Consider the following 20,951-nt stretch of genomic DNA (forward strand, 5'->3'; position numbering starts at 1 on the left):
ATCGGTGATCGGGTCCCAGTGCAGTATGGGAGATCACCTGACCGGGAAGCCCGGAGAAGATCACCGGAGGCCAGGAGGATGCAGGTAAGTGTAATGAAGGGAGGGGGGGTCGCGGGGGTCTGCGATCATGGGGGGCGGGCCATAGCGTCGGTGGGGGGTAGCAGCGACGGTGGGTCGGTGCATGCGCGGGCTTTTAGTCGCGATATTTTTTCCGAAAATACAGCGACTAGAGTGCGGATGGGATCCGCAGGGACAGAGCTTTATCACAAGCTCTGTCCCTGCAAGGGATTTATAGTAAATCCCTGTGATATTGCCTGAATTCGCAATGCGAATTCACTCAGTAATATCACACTACAATCCGCATTCAATATGCGGATTGTAGTAAATAGAGCCCAAAGACTGGAAAGTTACTATCACATAAGATAATATAGAAAGAAGTATTAAGTTCTATACCCTCTATAAGTTTTCAGGAACTTTATTCATTCTATATAAAGCACATATTACAGGCAGTCTGATAAAAGTTGAGTCCTGGAAGTGGATCGGCATTAGGGTCGGCCTGGATTCCTGACTGAACTTTCCATTTCCTTTGGTTACGGATTTTGCTGTAACACTAATTCTGCAGAATAGAATGTATGCTATGTACTAACAGATACATATATTAAAACAAAAATAATAGACAGCGCTTAATAGACAGGGTTTAATAACATACATAATACATAGAAAAATAAACAATTACTAAAAATTAATAGGTTAGAACGGCCGGTAATTTACTCAAGAAATTAGCAGATAAATTATATTAGACCATAATATAAATATAGATGGTCTTTAAAAATATGACAGTCAATACTAAAAAGTATCAAATAATGGATATGCCACCCAAGATACAGACATACATATAGACAAACATATATAAGTCTTAAAACAAATTGAGTGTAGCAGTCAATACTGCAGAAGCAACGCTGGTTAATGTGCCAATATAATTGTGGGCTCGTATGCCAAACCACATAAATGAGTCTTCAGCTTAGACTCTATACATGCAAATATAGTGTTAGTCTCTGTCCAAAGCGAATGGTTAGTATGCAAGTCTTTGTGAAAAACTCCACATAAATATTGGCAGAAAATTGTTAGTAGCAGGCATGCATATGTCCAGGCTTACAGCATATCACTCGCAGATAAGATGGTTGTATGCATCCAGGATGTTTGTAAATACGCATATAGCCCAATCATAAGTCATATAAATCACTCCTCAGTGGGGATGTGAGCCGATTTGCTTTGGAGGTATGCTATGTTTCCCATTTGGATTTAAGACCGGACCTTATTTCCTGCAAGGTGTCACTAGTGCATATTACCCATTGTTTTGGATCCTGGACTCTATTTATGTTTGGGTGCGGCCAGTAAGGGGTGGGGGGAGAGGTGCTTTGGGCCCGCAGTCACTTGCATAGGATAGGCTGCATAGCAGTCTGTGCACAGGGTACACAGTGACATTGGTGAGATAGGTGTGGCACCATGCGTGCGGCCGGTAAGGGGTGGGGGGGGAGGTGCTTTGGGCATGTGGTCACTTGCATAGGAGAGGTTACATAGCAGTCTGTGCACAGGGCACACAGTGACATTGGTGTGAGTGGTGGATGAATAGGATAGGCTACATAGCAGTCTGTGCACAGGGCACACAGTGACATTGGTGTGAGTGGTGGGTGAATAGGATAGGTTACATAGCAGTCTGTGCACAGGGCACACAGTGACATTGGTGTGAGTGGTGGGTGAATAGGAGAGGTTACATAGCAGTCTGTGCACAGGGTACACAGTGACATTGGTGTGAGTGGTGGGTGAATAGGATAGGCTACATAGCAGTCTGTGCACAGAGCACACAGTGACATCGGTGTGAGTGGTGGGTGAATAGGAGAGGTTACATAGCAGTCTGTGGACAGGGCACACAGTGACATTGGTGTGAGAGGTGGTTGAATAGGAGAGGTTACATAGCAGTCAGTGCACAGGGCACACAGTGACATCAGTGTGAGTGGTGGGTGAATAGGAGAGGTTACATAGCAGTCTGTGCACAGGGCACACAGTGACATTGGTGTGAGAGGTGGTTGAATAGGAGAAGTTACATAGCAGTCTGTGCACAGGGCACACAGTGAAATTAGTGTGAAAGGTGGGTGAATAGTATAGGTTACATAGCAATCTGTGCACAGGGCACACAGTGACATAGGTGTGAGTGGTGGGTGAATAGGAGAGGCTACATAGCAGTATGTGCACAGGGCACACAGTGACATTGGTGTGAGAGGTGGGTGAATAGGATAGGCTACATAGCAGTTTGTGCACTGGGCACACAGTGACATTGGTGTGAGTGGTGGGTGAATAGGAGAAGTTACATAGCAGTCTGTGCACAGGGCACACAGTGACATTGATGTGAGAGGTGGGTGAATAGGAGAGGCTACATAGCAGTCTGTGCACAGGGCACACAGTGACATTAGTGTGAGAGGTGGGTGAATAGTTAAGGTTACATAGCAGTCTGTGCACAGGGCACACAGTGGCATAGGTGTGAGTGGTGGGTGATTAGGAGAGGTTACATAGCAGTCTGTGCACAGGACACACAGTGACATTGGTGTGAGTGGTGGGTGAATAGAAGAGGTTACATAGCAGTCTGTGCACAGAACACACAGTGGCATTTATATGAGTGGTGGGTGAATAGGAGAGGTTACATAGCAGTCTGTGCACAGGGCACACAGTGACATTGGTGTGAGTGGTGGATGAAAGCACTGCTGCCACCAGTCTGTATAGCGCTGCTGGTCACATAGGACACTTCCAGGAAACAGCCTCTATGTGAAGCAATACAACTAGAACACCTCAAATAATTTTTTTTTTGGCAGAAGCGATTTCCTTGCAGGCGAAGTCACTGGCAAAAGTTAGTTATTTTAAAAAATAAAGAAAAAAAATCAATATGCAATTAGTTTTTGAACAAAATGTTTTATTTAAATAAAGCAGAGAAGACCAGGGGATAAATATACAGATATGTCCAAATGCTCCTTTCAAATCGCACCAAATAGTCCCGTTTGCGCCTTAGCCGCGCCAAGCATCTTTTTCTTTAAATATTCATCCTGTTTGCATCACTAATGTGACAAAAGTAGATTGCACGGTTATACTGACCGCTGGGGTCGGCAGTACATGTTCTTCTGTGTGCAAATCAGTCTCAAATCTGGGTAAAAAAGTAAAAATGCTGAGTTCCCATACAAACGACCCACGCCATGCCGCGCACCTCATATCTCTATCCTTCAACCTTCAATCATAAGAGGGGTGCCCTGTGTAACACACAATGCGAGAAACACTTTCTTAATAACTTATATGAAATAAAGACTCGGAGACATGAGATTTGGCAGAATAATTAGTTAGCAATTTATTAAAATTATCTAATGAGTATTAATCTAAACTGACTGAAGTATGGTGGCAAAGAAAGGACGACAACATTCAGCTTACTCCAGACATGCAGCACACAGACATGCCGCGCACAGACATGCAGCGCACAGACATGCAGCACAGAGACATGCAGCACACAGACATGCAGCACAGAGACATGCATCACACAGACATGCAGCACACAGACATGCAGCACAGAGACATGCAGCACACAGACATGCAGCACACAGACATGCAGCACAGAGACATGCAGCACACAGACATGCAGCACACAGACATGCAGTGCACAGACATGCAGCACAGAGACATGCAGCACACAGACATGCAGTGCACAGACATGCAGCACACAGACATGCATCACATAGACATGCAGCACAGAGATATGCAGCACACAGACATGCAGCGCACAGACATGCAGCACAGAGACATGCAGCACACAGACATGCAGCGCACAGACATGCAGCACACAGACATGCAGCGCACAGACATGCATACCAAGCGGAATCGAGGCATGATACCCAGGGTTGCCGACATTCTGGCTGCACCTACTGGAACTGAGCAGCTAGATCGGCATAGGAGGGGGCGTGGCCAGCAAAGAGGGCTAGGGCTGGGCAGCTCTCCCAGCATTTGTGGGTGGTGGGGGCGTGGTGATGTAATCGCGTTATTTTGGCCCCACCCCTGCTGCATAATGCCAAGATTATCAGCATTCTGAAGCAGGGGGCGGGCCAAAATGACGTGATTCAACGATGCGGGGTTACTTTTGTAACCATGGGGAGGGCCAGATGGGTCGGCGGCCACAGAGGCTTGGCTGCCTTTCTGGGAGGGGGCCGGGAGAGGCATCAGATTTTTGGGCCGAATCGAGAGGGTAGGCAAGTATGATTAAACCATGATGGGGCCTGGGTCTAATGACATGAAAGCTCGGTCGAATCCACACCCCACCCCGAAGTAGCCAGCTGCTTCCCCTCTTTGGGCATCCCCCGGAGAGGGGTTGAAAAGAGTAGGCTAGTATGTAATACCATTCAAAGCAAAGCACGGGCTCGTTTAGCTCTGAGCGGTGTCGCCGTTAGAATTTTCCTGCTTAAACACGCCGAGAAGCTGCGGCTAGGTTAGTAAATTTATCCACGGGTGTTTCCTCTACCTAAAATAAATAGACCCCTGTGTTTTACTTCACAGAATTGTGCAAACTGGGGAAAACAACAGTCACTGACATGAAATGAGAGAGCAGGATGTTCCTGCAGAGCTGGGAGGAGAAGATTTGCATAGATAGCAGATGATATGTAACTAAAACCCTCAAGCAATAATTATAACTTGTCTGTAAGCGTTAAAGACAGCAACAACAACAAAATGTGTCAAGTACAACAGCAAAACTTGGTCGGGGTTCTGTCTTTGATTCCTGTGATTTCTCCCATACTTGAGAGTTGTCCCTTTCAGTAAACATCTGATTATCTGCAGTCTGAGCCTTGGCTTTAGCAATAATACAGCGGAGGTACGGGGAAGAGAGGACGGTTCACGGTGCTAAATTACTTACATATATTTAATCTACTGTCAGAATTCATTATTTCCAAGTGAACTTTTAGAATGCTGCACATTTTAATTCCCTCGTTAGGAGATTGCGGAAAAGTACCCAGGAGCAAGATTAGTTGTGAATGTACGAATTACTACCGATATTACTTCCTATGTTTCGCCCATGCGTTATTCTGATTACATATTATAGACCCGCGGGGGCTGATTATTAAGACCTTTATTCATATAAACTCATTGATTCGTCTCTATAAATTGCATACTTGTAATTGGACATTCAGAATCGCTAGCCGGTTACCGAGACCTAATACTTTTTCAATTACTTTCCAGCATTTCTGGTTTTTAAAGACGTAATCTCCCTTGAGTACGGAATAGGCCAATAGTAGTGTCATGGATAATAGGTGTGTCATGGATAATAGATGCATTCAGATAATTGAGTTTTAAATAAGGCCATTTTAAATACATTTAAAAATGTTCCGTCTCCTAAACAACCATCTACCTAGATTTCATTGTTTTAAGAGTTTAATGTGACATTACCTTTCTCCTTCATGGTTGTCGAGTATAAATATTCACAAGCACGGGCAAGAATTCACTGAGGCATGAGGCACTGGAACCATGGATGGAAATATTCATTAGAGCGTAGTATAGGAAAGGTGACGCCACTGAGGCGTGAGGCACAGAGTTCCTCAATTATGTAGAAATAGGTGCTGTTGCGCTGTAATTATCCTGGGAGGAAAAGCAGAAATTCAGAGGCTTTATGTCACGATGTATCCAAACCACTATGTAAAGCAATAAATAAATTAGTAGGAGAGTCACAGGTTGATTCGGGATGTAGTTTGCAGACCGGCGGCCGGGATGTCGCCGGTCTAAATTCCAATGGTGCAAGCCCGACACAGGATTTAAGATAGGCGTTGAAATGCTGATGCCTATCTTATTCCCGACGCTGACGCTGGAATCTAGACAGATGGCATCCCGAACAAGGTAAGTTGGGGCGTCTTAGCTGTTAGCCGTGGGGAGGGGTGTTAGGTTTAGGCAGCATAGCGGGGTTAGGTTTTTTGGGGGGGAGAGATTAGGGTAAGGCACCACTGGGGGGGTTAGGCACTAAAGGGGAAGGGTTTGGTTTAGGCACTAAAGGAGAGGGATAGGGTGCGGGGTGTGGAGGGTTAGGGTTATGCTCAGTGGCATCAAAAGAGGGGTTCGGGCCGCACCTGGGTGTCACCCGCCGAGGGTATAATTAAGTGCAGCACTCGGCTCCTGTCACTGTGAGGGAGCCGGCCGGCACTGACTGCACTCCGCAACCCCACTCCTGTAAACTGCACCTCCGGCACCCCCATGAATAATGGGGCTTCGGCCATGAGGACACGCCCCTTTCTGAGCAGCCACGCCCCCTCCTGCGAGGACACACCCTATTTTCGGAGGCGCCACGCCCACACAGCGTCCCTCCCCGCACCAGGTGACACCATGGGGAGGGACGCCACTGGTTAGGCTACAAGAAGGGAGGGTTATGGGGAGAAGGGGGGAGGGTTAGGTTTAGGCACTAACGGGGAGGGTTAGGGTGCGGGTTGGGGACGATTAGGGTTAGGCTACAAGAAGGGAGGGTTAGGGTGAGGATACCGACCATCCGGATGCCACTCTCTATATTTTGACAGTAGGCATCTCGACTGCCGTCATTACCCATTCCGTTTGATTCTAACGCACATTGGTGAAACCATGCTGCACTGCAGATGGGGCAGATGGAAAATGTGCAGAGAGATTAAGAAGTGAGAGGGACGTGTTCAAACTCACATGTGCTGTAAATTGTAGTGTAAATATAAAGCTGCCCAGCATTTGTGTGCTACATGCAAAAGCAGCCAGTATTTACCTCGCATGCACAAATAATAAATGTTTTTAAACCCCTTGTATTGCAGCATATTTGTTCCAGTTACAAAGTTACTTGCTTTTTTTTTCTTTGCTCCCAACTCAATCATCCCCTCAGTGCTTAACATGACAGCTGCATGCTCGAGGATATATTTGATGATGATAAAAAAAAGTCCACTAAAGTTTATTAAAACATGAAGGTTTCATTTCTTTTTTATATATTAGAATTAGGGGACTATTCATTAATACTTAAATATCCTTGGAAGTAATTAGGTTTAGAACTCGCATGGAATTCTACCTAATTACCGGAGAGATTCATCATTCGTCTTCTCCATAACTATCTATTCCGAAAAGCTGTTTTTGCGAAGATTTTGCTTTTCAGGAAACAGATACTTTTCCCTCTCTACACTTACTTACCGCAGCTGTAATCAGTGCTGTGCATGCGCCGTTCCATTCACAGAAGCATCGCATGCGCAGCACTGATTACAGCTGCGGTAATTGAATATAAAAATTCTTATGTCCCCGCAGCTCCCCACCTACCTGGCCGGCTGTCAAAGGCTGCAGCCGTGGACCCCGACCTCCCGTCCAGCCCCGGTCTGCAACGGCTACAAGGGGACAGGACGGCCAGGCAGAGGAGGCTGTAGACTTTTAAAAAATTTTTTTTTACTATGTTCTCCCCTCCGCAATGCTGCTGCTGGTGCTGCCGGGCGGCATCTCCCCTCTGTTCCCCAGTGGCACTTGTAAGTAGAAGAAGCAGCATTGCGGCGGGGAGAACACACAGCTGGAGCCTGAGAAGGGACTAAAGGGTGACGGAGGGAGCCGAGGAGGACCTGCCCAGCTTAAAGTAGAAAAGTTAATCACGATGTACACCAACTGTTAGTGGCATATAGTAACAACATCAAATTCCGAAAATATATCATTTTTGGAATTTGATGAATAGCCTAAATGCTACATCCCTATACTAATGTACTAATGTATGGGAAGTGTGGAAATTAACGCAGACAGACTTAACCAGGAGATATCAGTGATACAGTATCTCCTGTGTTAAGTGTGTTAATGAATACTAAAAAATGGTAATTATGGAAAAATGTCCTTAAAATCGTTATTTTAGGGTTGATGAATAGGCCCCTTCGTGAGAACTATCATCATCCTGCCCACATTAGTGGTTCTGTGTACCCCACAGCTCACACCTCCACTTAAAGGTGTGAAACTGGGTACACACCTCTGCAATATCGGCTGATTGGCCTGAAAATCACCCAGGTGTGTATGCAAGGGCGTTAGCTGATAGGTATCCGGTCTAAAGATCTACAGTAAAAATGTAGACACCAGTTGTTAGACAGGCAATAGTTCGAAAGGGGCAAAAGGTCAACACACTAAATGTCGACATGTAAAAAGGTCGACGGGTACAAATGGCTGACATGAACATGGTCGACACATGATTTTTTTGTTTTTTTCAAGGTTAGGCACTTATCACAACGGTTATGGTTAGGTACTTACCACAATGCATACTTCCGGGAGGGGGCTGAATGTCAGCTTACAGCGGGGGGCATGGCCGCACAGTAATGTTGTTGCGGGGGCGTGGCCAGTGCGGGCCGGGGGCGTGGCTGTGAGATCACGTCATCGCGGCTCCGCCCCCTCTTCACAATGCCGGAGTCAACGGCATTGTAAAGCGGGGGGCGGGGCTACGATGACGCGATTTAGCGCGAATCGCGTCACCAGGCCCCCCGCTGCGGGGGTCGTGCTAGTAACTGTGCAGGGGTAGGGAGGGATGGCGGCTTGCGGGAGGCTTGCCTGCCTTCCCGGGGTCCGGGAGCGGCACCCGATAATCGGGAGGCTCCCGGCCAAATCGGGAGGGTAGGCAAGCCTGCCACAATGCCCGGAGGGTTAGGGTTAGGCACTAGAAGGGACAATTAGGGTTAGGCACTTACCACGACAGTTAGGGTTAGGCACCAGGAGGAAGGGTTAGGGTTAGACACCAAGGGGAGGGTTAGGGTGAAGATTATGTTTAGAAAAAGAAAAACACATGTCGACTATTTTCATGTCGACATTTTGACCCTGTCGGCTACTTGCATCTGTCGACCTTCTTAAATGTCGACCTTTAGTGGGACGACCTTTTGTCCCTGTCGACCTATTGCCTGTCTAACATCTTGCGTCTATCTAGACATTGTCTACCATTTTACTGTAGATCTTTCAATCCATAACCAGCTGATAAATGGCTTCAACGGCTCCTGCAACGGTCGGATCGGGAGGTCGCATCTTATGAGCTGCTAAAAATTTGAGATGCCCGACCTCCTGATCCCCACACTGAGCTACACAGTAGCACACAAGTACAGTACACAAGTACAGTACATTAGTACATAAGTTCAGTGCATCCTCCTAAATCATCAGATTTGTGTCCACTTAAAGCACATTCACTCCAGCTAATTCTCCCTTAATGGAGGTGATGACATTTGAGGCAACTAAAGACGGCCGAGAGGCAGGATAGAAGCCATCAATATCAGCAATAATGACATGATTTTACATATTCACTGACTATTTATAAGACATTGGACGGGATGCACTATTATCAATTATGCGGTCAAACTCCCGAAATGCCGTTTTCGGGGGTTTGACCGCATTTCTCATATGCACCAAGCCTTCCACAGCTAGCACCCGTAGGGCAATTGCCCAATAGAAGCCTATGGGCTTCTTTTGCAAAGTGCTTTGAGAGGGATCCCTTCGGATCCTCCCCCAGCACCCACCACAGCGCACTTGTCCCTCTGCGAATGTGTCGTATGACTTCTGGATCATAATCCCGGAAGTCTCTCTATCGCAAAGGACATGCTCTTATCGGGAGAGCTGTCCTTTGTGATTTTACTTGCAAATCATGATACATACCGGTGTTATTAATACCGGTATGCATACAATGAGTGGGGGGGTGCATTGCATGCAAAATGTGATGCTTTATGCATCTTGCCCACAGTCTACAGTTACAACATATACAATTTAAATACATGGGTGTGGGACAACATATCAGGACTTTAAATCATGGAGACTGAGAAGTACATGGATGTATGTCACTCACATTCTAGGAACTTCTGTCACTACAATCAACATTCACAGTCTTCATTTTATGGAAATGCACCAATCCAGCTCCCCAATCCTCCACCCTGCCCCTTCTCCTTGTTTTATGCTCTTCATCAAATACCTTCAACAATCAGTGCTGGGTGACGGTCTCCAACAGATTTGTCTACTTGGCTTCCAGTGGGGCTTATTTATCAAATAATATTTGCGGGAGACCGGCAAATATTAAGGATCCCCTGAATTTATGAATGAGGGACCGTAGCAGATTTCTCCAATATCTCCTTTGGTCCTTCCATTTTCGACGGCAGACACAGCCCCCATCATTTTTCTATGGGGGCTGCTTTGCTGCTGAATTTACAAGGCTCTGGAATGATTGACATTCCAGAGCTTTGTCCCGATAGGATAACGCCGTCTCCAGATTGTTGTACTCTCTAGTAGACTATGGGCTACTAATTTGCAACGTTTTTCGTAGAGGGAGCCTGTGTGCCCGGATTTCCAAACCAGGAAGCAGTGCGATAGCATTATGCATTCCGAGACGGCGATATATCCTGAAATGTAACATGTATATTGCAACTTCATGGAGGTTACCTAATGACATTACAGTGATGTGATACAAGCCATAGTGACAAATAACTTCTTAGCCTTCGAGGTCATACATCAATGTTCTTGATTTGAGGTTCCTCAAAGTTGTAGTGTTTAGTGATTTGGTTCTGGTCAACTACGGGTGTGGTGGCCCTTTGCTTTTGGCTCACCTGATGCAATATTGCTGTGCGGTCACACGTGGCCATAACCCCTTAGTGCAGAATTCTGCACAGTTAATTGCATTTACCTAATGGCCCGTGACTGAATTTTAGCGTGTTATGGCAAAGCGCAATGAGCAACTTACTGTATCAATCATTTCCAGGTCACATGGCACTACTCTGACCACTGAAAAACGATTACACAGTCCAATACCCCAGTCCCATACACCAGTGGTTCGCAGCTTCAGCCGTCAAATACCCCCAACAGGTCAGGTTTTCTCAATTTCCTTAAATATGAAAAGGTGAGTTGATCTATATTGCTGGATCAGTAATTATCCCGCCTGTAGCCAAAGACAGAAATCCTGAGACATGATCTGACGGTGATACTTGAGGACTGGTGTTGAGAACCAATGCCCATACACCAACATTTTGAACAAGTTTTATTTTTTTTTATAGGCTTCAAACATACGTGATAACTCAGGATTGATTTTACAATAAAGCCAGCCGAGCCAGTGGACACAGACAGTAGAATCTGGTAGGGCAGAAAGCAAATTTTGTGGGAAATAATTCTAATTTACCTACTGTCATGGCCCACAACGTACATTAATGAGCATGCCTAACTGACATAGATGTATGCATGCATGTATAATATGTGTTTATACATATATATATATATATATATATATATAATTTGTTCCCAAACCGTGCGCCGTGGCACCCTGGGCTGCCTCAGGTTTCACTTGCAGTGGTGTCTCAAGTTGGTGGTCCACAAACAAATCAAATTATTTATGGTCGATGGAAATATTATATATAAATAAATATATCACAGGTTTTACCATTTGCAGTGATGTGCTATTACAATAACATGTTTTGCATCTGAATTCTGGTGAGTGCCCCCTCTAGTGATTATTTTGTGCATGTCAGGACTTATCTTTGGACCTGTGAGGAGCAACCTGGTGGCTGAATATGGCTGAGATGTGCATGCATATTATTCCTACAGTATGGGGTAAATTTACTAAGATGGGAGTTCTATTAAACAGTGATGTTGCCCATATCAACCAATCCGATTTCAGATATTATCTTCTAGAAGGTGCTAGATAAATGAGAAGTAGAATCTGATTGGTTGCTATGGGCAACATCACTTCTTAAATAGTAAATTTACCCCTATGAATGTATAACATCCATAAACCATACTTACCCCATCCATTGGTGCAAAGTAGAAACCAGCACTCACTCACTGAAGAAAGTTTGTGCTTACAAGTGAGTGCTGGTGTCTGCTTTGCCCAATTGTTGAGATATATATAAATTATCTTCATATTATTATAAACAAGGTGACTGCTTATCACGCGCAGGCATACACCTGTACAGAATTTAGTGTCATCCATCTTGTATTGATCTGCCTGGGAAAAGCGGTAACTCACCCCATGACAGAAGCATTGTATTAGAAGTCCTTGTGAGCAATGTATCTAAGGAATGTATACACAATTTTTGCAGCCATGATAAATCCATTATACATACCCAAGGTCCTATTATCAGCTCTATGACAGGAGATGCGTGCAGAGCTGACATCTGCTCATTCACCAGCTCCGCAATAATGGACGATATGCCGTGCGCTGATCCATCTTCCTCCAGATACATATTAGTTACAAAATGACACATTAGCTTCTCTTTAAAACTGTTCTCATACAGCTGCACAGTAACGATGGCAAATGCCGGCCTGCTATGTATATCCAGCGTAAAAGAATCTTATAGGAAACGTATGCTGAAAACTGGACAAAGGAATAAGGCCTTAGGCCGAACGCTTTTATATAAGTTGTGGAAATGCAAGGCAACTATAAGATACACTAGGGAGGGTATACAATCGGGAAACCGGCTGACTTAATACCGGCAGCCGGCTTCCCGACTGTCATATCCCAGCGAGGGTGAAATGCCGGGAGTCTAGATGTAGACGCCTGACATTTCCCCGACGCCAGTAGACAGGTGCCCGGCATCCTGATCGAAGGGATGCCGGGCGCGGCGAGCGGACAGCCGCGCGGGGGGGTTAGGTTTAGGGCACCCGGGGGGGGACTTAGGGTTAGGCACTCCCCCGGGAGGGGTAGGGTTAGGCTAGGGGGAGGGAGGGTTAGGGTTAGGCACCCCCCGGGAGGGTTAGGCTAGGGGGAGGGAGGGTTAGGGTTAGGCACCCCCGGGGGGAACTTAGGGTTAGGCATCCCCCCGGGGGACTTAGGTTTAGGCAGCGGGGAAGGGGGGGTTAGGCACTTAGAGGGGGGACTAGGGTTAGGCACTTGGGGGGGAAGTTAGGGTTAGGCACCCCTAAGGAGGGTTAAGGTTAGGGGGTTAGGTTAGTATATACTTACCTTAGGGACGATCGGGATTTCCAGCGCTGTCGGGCTTCCACTGCCAGGCTCTGCTCATCTGTCAGCCAGGCGCTGCCGGGAATCGAACCATGCGGCCGGCAGTATTTCATACCGATTCCCTAGGGAGTGCATTATTCCTGTAATACACCAGTTTTCTTAATAAGCACTGAAGTGATGACATCAGCACAAACCAATTATATGTTACAGCAGTGTTTGCACACATTATTTAGAGTTTTACCAGGTACATAGAGAGGGGAGGGGTACATGTATGTGGGCGTGGGGCTCTCCCCAAGATAGCAGTTAGACATATGAAGCATGACCTCGCCCCAAGATGGTCGCAACAACAGCAAGTCACGTCTAATTGTAATACCCCAAATATTTGAGGTATTATGGCTGTCGCTATACATTGTGCTTACCTATACATGCTGAAGCAGAGGGGCCCCGTGATAGGTCAGCTGGATGGCTGGAGACAGTTGGGAGAAGAGGAGCGGCAGTTGGTGAGCGGCTGTTAGTCCGGAGGGAGCAGATGAGAGACGGGATACTACATGTTGGAGGTGCCGCTGTCTAGGTCCGATGAGCGGCACCTGTCACGATGTGCAGCATATGGGAAGGTGGCAAGCAAAACAAACGGTGAAAAACACGGGTGTAAATATATGCAACGTATGTCTGGTGTCATTCGTGCACATACGTCACTGGTGCCGACTTACACACATCTTGTAAGGAAGAAAATGGACGTCTTCCTTGTTAAGCGATGGGCGCTCATATGAGCGCATTAGAGATGACTGCGCATAGAATCTAGATGTTATTTATTGGTTTGCTCGAGGAAATGAATGAACTTTGTTTTATTCTGTGATCACAGTTATGTAGGATATTTACAAACGTAACTTATCTGGGGAATTACCCCATGTTTTCCCGTTAACCCTTTAGGTTTAAACTAGAGATGTGCGGTTCGGTTCTCCAGAGATCCAAATCCACCCGATTTTCGCGACTCTGGGTAAATCCGAGTCGCGGTTCTGAATTCCTGAGGAGATCCGGGTCAATCCGGGCCATGGTTCTGATCTTTTTGAGGTTCGGAATCTGGATTTTAAATCCAAATTTCGGGTTTTGGATTGTGTAAATTACATGATTTTAGCTGTTTTTGAAACTTTTTATCTATTTTTTTTTTTTAAGTCCAGATCCAAAACCAAAACACTTGAGGGTGGTTTTGCAAGACCAAATCCAGATCCAAACCCTTGAAGGAGATACAGATTCAAAACCAGAACACGGTGGTCGGCACACATCCCTAGTTTAAACTAGGGGTGTGCACCGGCCACTTTTCGTGTTTTGTGTTTTGGTTTTGGATCTGGATCTTTCTTCGTGTTTTGGATCTGGATTGGTTTTGCCAAAACCACCCTTGCGTGTTTTGGGTTCTGGGTTTTGTGTTTTGGATCTGTATTTTTTTGAAAAAAAGCATAAAAACAGCTAAAATCACAGAATTTGTAGGTTTTTCTGCTCCTATGCTATTATTAACCTCAATAACCTTAATTTCCACTCATTTCCAGTCTATTCTGAATACCTCACACCTCACAATAGTGTTTTTATGTCCAAAAGGTTGCACCGAGGTAGCTGGATGACTATGCTAAGCGACACAAGTGGGCGGCACAAACACGTGACCCATCTAGGCGTGAAACTGCAGTGGCAGACAGGATGGCATTGAAAAACTAGGCCCCAAACTGTACATAATGCAAAGAAAAAAAAGAGGTGCAAGATGGAATTGTCCTTGGGCCCTCCCACCCACCCTTATGTTGTATAAACAGGACATGCACACTTTAACAAACCAATCATTTCAGCGCCAGGGTCTGCCACACAACTGTGGCTGAAATGATTGGTTCGTTTGGGCCCCCACAAAACAAGCTGGCAATTTATCTGTCCCTGCACAAACTGGCTCTACGGAGGCAAGATGTCATCCTCATCCTCCTCATCCACCGATTCCTCACCCTCTTCAGTGTGTACATCCTCATCCTCACAGAGTATTAATTCGTCCCTGCTGGAACCACAGGTCCCTCTGTACGTTCTGGAGGCTGGTCTCCCTGGAAGAGTTGATAATTCATTTTATGAACATCATCTTCTCCACATTTTGTGGAAGCAACCTCCTACGCCTTTCGCTGACAAGGTTCCCGGCTGCACTAAACACTCTTTCGGAGTACACACTGGAGGGGGGGCAACTCAGGTAAAATAGAGCCAGTTTGTACAGGGACCTCCAAATTGCTTCTTTTTCCTGCCAGTACAGGTACGGACTGTCTGACATGCCTACTTGGATGCTGTCACCGATGTAATCCTTTAACAGACAGACGCACGCTTGTCGCTGCTGCTTTGAGGATTCAAGTGCGGCTACAGCCCACACAATTCACAAAGACAGAAAAAAAAAAGAATATTTTTATTGTTTGTGGAGCACACTTTGAGGGTTACACCACCCTTTAACAGACAGAAGCACGCTTGTCGCTGCTGCTTTGAGGATGCAAGTGCGGCTACAGCCCATACAATTCACAAAGACAGAAAAAAGAAGAAGAATATTTTAATTGTTTGTGTAGAACACTTTGAGGTGTCACCACCCTTTAACAGACAGACGCACGCTTGTCGCTGCTGCTTTAAGGATGCAGGTGCGGCTACAGCCCACACATTTCACAAAGACCAAAAAAAAAAGAACAATATTTTAATTGTTTGTGTAGAACACTTTGAGGTGTCACCACCCTTTAACAGACAGACGCACGCTTGTCGCTGCTGCTTTAAGGATGCAGGTGCGGCTACAGCCCACACATTTCACAAAGACCAAAAAAAAAAGAACAATATTTTAATTGTTTGTGTAGCACACTTTGAGGGTGTCACCACCCTTTAACAGACAGACGCACGCTTGTCGCTGCTGCTTTAAGGATGCAGGTGCGGCTACAGCCCACACATTTCACAAAGACCAAAAAAAAAAGAACAATATTTTAATTGTTTGTGTAGCACACTTTGAGGGTGTCACCACCCTTTAACAGACAGACGCACGCTTGTCGCTGCTGCTTTAAGGATGCAGGTGCGGCTACAGCCCACACAATTCACAAAGACAGAAAAAAAAAGAACAATATTTTAATTGTTTGTGTAGCACACTTTGAGGGTGTCACCACCCTTTAACAGACAGACGCACGCTTGTCGCTGCTGCTTTAAGGATGCAGGTGCGGCTACAGCCCACACATTTCACAAAGACCAAAAAAAAAAGAACAATATTTTAATTGTTTGTGTAGCACACTTTGAGGGTGTCACCACCCTTTAACAGACAGACGCACGCTTGTCGCTGCTGCTTTAAGGATGCAGGTGCGGCTACAGCCCACACAATTCACAAAGACAGAAAAAAAAAGAACAATATTTTAATTGTTTGTGTAGCACACTTTGAGGGTGTCACCACCCTTTAACAGACAGACGCACGCTTGTCACTGCTGCTTTAAGGATGCAGGTGCGGCTACAGCCCACACAATTCATAAAGACAGAAAAAAAAAGAACAATATTTTAATTGTTTGTGTAGCACACTTTGAGGGTGTCACCACCCTTTAACAGACAGACGCACGCTTGTCGCTGCTGCTTTGAGGATGCAGGTGGAATCTAGACGGGATTTGGAACCGAGGACACACTACCTCCATCAATTGTCTAAATCCCACTGCACTAATGTCGGATACCGGACGCACGTCTAACACCAACATAGCAGTCAAGGCCTCAGTTATACGTTTTGCTTCAGGATGACTGCTGTCGTACTTCATCCTCATCGCTAGGGACTGTTGGAGGGTCAATTGTTTAGTAAAAGTAGTGATGTTCCTACTTCCTCTCTGGGATGATGAACAACTCCCAGCAGCAGCAACAGCACTAGGAGGAAGTGGTTCTTGATCTTTCCCTATTTTATTTTTATCGGAGAAAGTTTGGTCCTCCATTTATGTTATATTGATATATATACGTGCGGCTAAAGCGCACACAAACACAGAAGATATTATTTTATTTTTGCTGGAGAGTAGTGCACTTTGTGGGTTACACCACCCTTTAAGAAATGAGCCAGCCGGCTCTTTACTTATGGGACACAGGCGCACGCTTGGCGCTGCTCCTTTGTTGATGCACGTGCAGCCACAGTGCACACAATTCACAAACACAGAAAATAATTTTTTTTTTGGTTTGGACTGGAGTGTACTTTCGGGGGTTACAGCACCCTTAACGGTCAAGCCAGCCGGCCCTTTACTTATGACACAGGCGCACGCTTGGCACTACTTTGTTGATGCACGTGCGGCTACTGCGCACACAATTCACAAACACAGAAAATAATTTTTTTTTTGGTTTGGACTGGAGTGTACTTTCGGGGGTTACAGCACCCTTAACGGTCAAGCCAGCCGGCCCTTTACTTATGACACAGGCGCACGCTTGGCACTACTTTGTTGATGCACGTGCGGCTACTGCGCACACAATTCACAAACACAGAAAATAATTTTTTTTTTGGTTTGGACTGGAGTGTACTTTCGGGGGTTACAGCACCCTTAACGGTCAAGCCAGCCGGCCCTTTACTTATGACACAGGCGCACGCTTGGCACTACTTTGTTGATGCACGTGCGGCTACTGCGCACACAATTCACAAACACAGAAAATAATTTTTTTTTTGGTTTGGACTGGAGTGTACTTTCGGGGGTTACAGCACCCTTAACGGTCAAGCCAGCCGGCCCTTTACTTATGACACAGGCGCACGCTTGGCACTACTTTGTTGATGCACGTGCGGCTACTGCGCACACAATTCACAAACACAGAAAATAATTTTTTTTTTGGTTTGGACTGGAGTGTACTTTCGGGGGTTACAGCACCCTTAACGGTCAAGCCAGCTGGCCCTTTACTTATGACACAGGCGCACGCTTGGCACTACTTTGTTGATGCACGTGCGGCTACTGCGCACACAATTCACAAACACAGAAAATAATTTTTTTTTTGGTTTGGACTGGAGTGTACTTTCGGGGGTTACAGCACCCTTAACGGTCAAGCCAGCCGGCCCTTTACTTATGACACAGGCGCACGCTTGGCACTACTTTGTTGATGCACGTGCGGCTACTGCGCACACAATTCACAAACACAGAAAATAATTTTTTTTTTGGTTTGGACTGGAGTGTACTTTCGGGGGTTACAGCACCCTTAACGGTCAAGCCAGCCGGCCCTTTACTTATGACACAGGCGCACGCTTGGCACTACTTTGTTGATGCATGTGCGGCTACTGCGCACACAATTCACAAACACAGAAAATAATTTTTTTTTTGATTTGGACTGGAGTGTACTTTCGGGGGTTACAGCACCCTTAACGGTCAAGCCAGCCGGCCCTTTACTTATGACACAGGCGCACGCTTGGCACTACTTTGTTGATGCACGTGCGGCTACTGCGCACACAATTCACAAACACAGAAAATATATTATTTTTTTAGCACTTGGGGGGAGCACCCCTGATGGACAGAGCACCCCCTGGACAACACTGCAGCGCTCCTTTAGGACTGGGACACTGCACAGGACTTTGGAGTGGACACAGCCCCTATGGAGAACTGACTGCACAACACAGTCCAGCCAGCCCCTATGGACTTTGAAGTAGTGGACACAGCCCCTATTAACAACAGCAGCACAGCACAACACAGCCAGCCCCTATGGACTTTGAAGTAGTGGACAACAGCAGCACTACACTACACAGCCCTAACTCCCACCCTCCCTCTTCACTGTCCACAGCCGAGTGAGAAAATGGCGCCGACGTGGGTACCTTATATAGGATCCAAAACCCGCGAGACTCGGAAGGCGGGATGATGACGTTTTGCCTCGATTTCAGATCCGAGTCAGGCGGGAAAAGTCGAGCCTGATTCGGATCGGACTCGGATCGGGGGGGCTCGGGGGGGTTCGGATTTCAGAAATCCGAACCCGCTCACCCCTAGTTTAAACTGATGACAACTACATCTATTAAATACAGTTTGGCCCTGGAAATAAGCATTGGGGGACCTGTGGCTTTGTAACAGCACCGTATAATGAACCAAGGGCCTGATTCAGAGCTGGACGCAATTAGCGCTCGCTCGTTCAGAAAAAGGGGGTGGCTATTCAAATGAACCATCCGCTCTTTGCGGTCTGTTCAGGCCTCCATGTCTGAACGAGCGAACAAAACTTGCGGACGTTTATTTGAAAAATACGCCCCCTGGTCGCTCGCATCCTACGTCATGTCCACTATTTATTAGATTAATCGAGTACATCGACCAGCGTATGAACTGCTCGCTATTCTTGTGGTTGGTTTTTCCTACCACAAATTTGCGAGCAGTTCTGACTATAAAATAACCCAGTGACGTGGTCAATGACGCTGCTGTATTAATTATGCACACCCATAAAACGCCCGTTTTTACCTTTAAGCACGCCTGCGTTCGGATCTCCACTCCCCGTTTTCAAGCACCTTCCCCTGTTACCACCCACATACGCCTACTCCTGTCACTCAAAATAGCAGGCATTCGCTATTTAGCGAACAAACGATTTTTGGCAGCACTGACTGGTTCGCGCATGCGTATTACGATCCATACGCATGCGCAGTTGGGCAAACATCGCTCGGAACGAACGAGCGGCCGCTTACGAGCGCTCTGAATCAGACCCCATAAGTTTGAAAACAAGGTATATAGCCATAGAAGCTGCAGACTGCCTACAGTATCTCTTTTATTCCCATCATTTATGCATTTAACTACTACTAATACTACTAATAATAATAATAATCATAACATTAAATTAATTATAATAAAAAATAATTCTATTTATAACAATAATAAATAAGAGTTATTATAAAAAAAATATTATTACTATAATTATTAGTATTCTCCCCGCTTGATTTTAAGGTAACACAGTGTCTGAATAATCTTTTACATAGATAACAGTCAAAGCCGGGAACAAATATTTTCTCCATTTTGCGAATAAATGATTTCCTTTTTCATTAAACTGACACGGATCATTGATTTTTCACATCTCACTTCTAGTTGGAAGAATACAGATAACAGGGACGTTTTGTCAAATAAAACTCCAGACTACTAAGCAAACGTCCTTTGACAGAGCAATGCCAAACCCAGGATGTCCCTATATAACTCCACCGCGGATGAGCCAAAACGCTCCCACTCTCATGCAAAACGTACTTACGGCGGCGTGATTTATAATGAGCCCAGTCCAAAGGGTGAAAGTGCAATGGATTTTCCATTAAACAGCCCAACCTCAATATGGTTGAGTTGTTGTCTTATTTGATTTATTGCCCCTACATGAGCAGGTTTAAGGCTGCCAAGTCTCTTCATTACATTATTTATTTAGGATGAGGTGGGCCGACATACGTGTACTGTCAACAGGTCTCCGATTGCCCCTTTCCAACAACTTGATCAGGAGAGAACCCCCCCACCCTAGTCACTCTGTCATTGTTCAGGGTTATTTGAAGGTGAACTGAGAACGCTAATACGGCTGGTGAGTGCAGAGAGGGACCATCTGTGTTGCAATCAATTCAAGGCTGATATCCAAGTCCTTCGCTCATCGAGCTGCTGAATGAAATGCCAGCCTGAAGTAGCTCCTTTAGAAAATTGGCAAATCTATTTACTGCCTCGCCACTAATGTCTGAAGCCCAGTCAACAAGTTTCAAAGTGGAAAATATAGAGACAGTCATCTCAGGGCCGTAAGACTTTGGAGAGATACAAGTCTCAGTGCAATATTCCAGCGAGTGTTCCATCTGCTGGGCTGGAATCTCTAGAACACGTTTATTTGTTGATTTAAATATCATTAAATAGTATGTGCCCACTCTGTAGTGCACAGAGCGGGCACATACTACACTGCCAACACTAAATACTATTTATTTATCTATTACATATCTATCTATCTCTATCGCATATCTATCTATCTCATATCTATCTAATATTTATCTATTGCATATTTATCTATCATTTATCTATCTCTCTATCACATAACTATCTCATATCCATCCATC

At 45.7% G+C, this 20,951-nt stretch overlaps 2 long non-coding RNA genes across 2 annotated transcripts in view; one reads left to right on the forward strand and one right to left on the reverse strand.

Moving 5' to 3' along the window:
* The window catches only part of LOC148436236 (uncharacterized), a 590,534-nt gene that overhangs the window by 185,316 nt on the left and 384,267 nt on the right, over positions 1 to 20,951 (forward strand). The window lies entirely within an intron of this gene.
* The window catches only part of LOC148436238 (uncharacterized), a 50,676-nt gene continuing 32,721 nt past the window's right edge, over positions 2,997 to 20,951 (reverse strand). Inside the window, exons 3-4 of the long non-coding RNA XR_015876488.1 lie at positions 5,470 to 5,658; positions 2,997 to 3,296 (exon numbers count right to left, since the gene is read on the reverse strand). This is a non-coding gene — a long non-coding RNA (uncharacterized LOC148436238). The remainder of the gene's footprint in view (positions 3,297 to 5,469; positions 5,659 to 20,951) is intronic.

Source organism: Taudactylus pleione, unplaced genomic scaffold (assembly GCF_031769625.1).
Source record: "Taudactylus pleione unplaced genomic scaffold, aTauple2 ptg001880l, whole genome shotgun sequence".
In the NCBI taxonomy this organism is placed as follows: domain Eukaryota; kingdom Metazoa; phylum Chordata; class Amphibia; order Anura; family Myobatrachidae; genus Taudactylus; species Taudactylus pleione.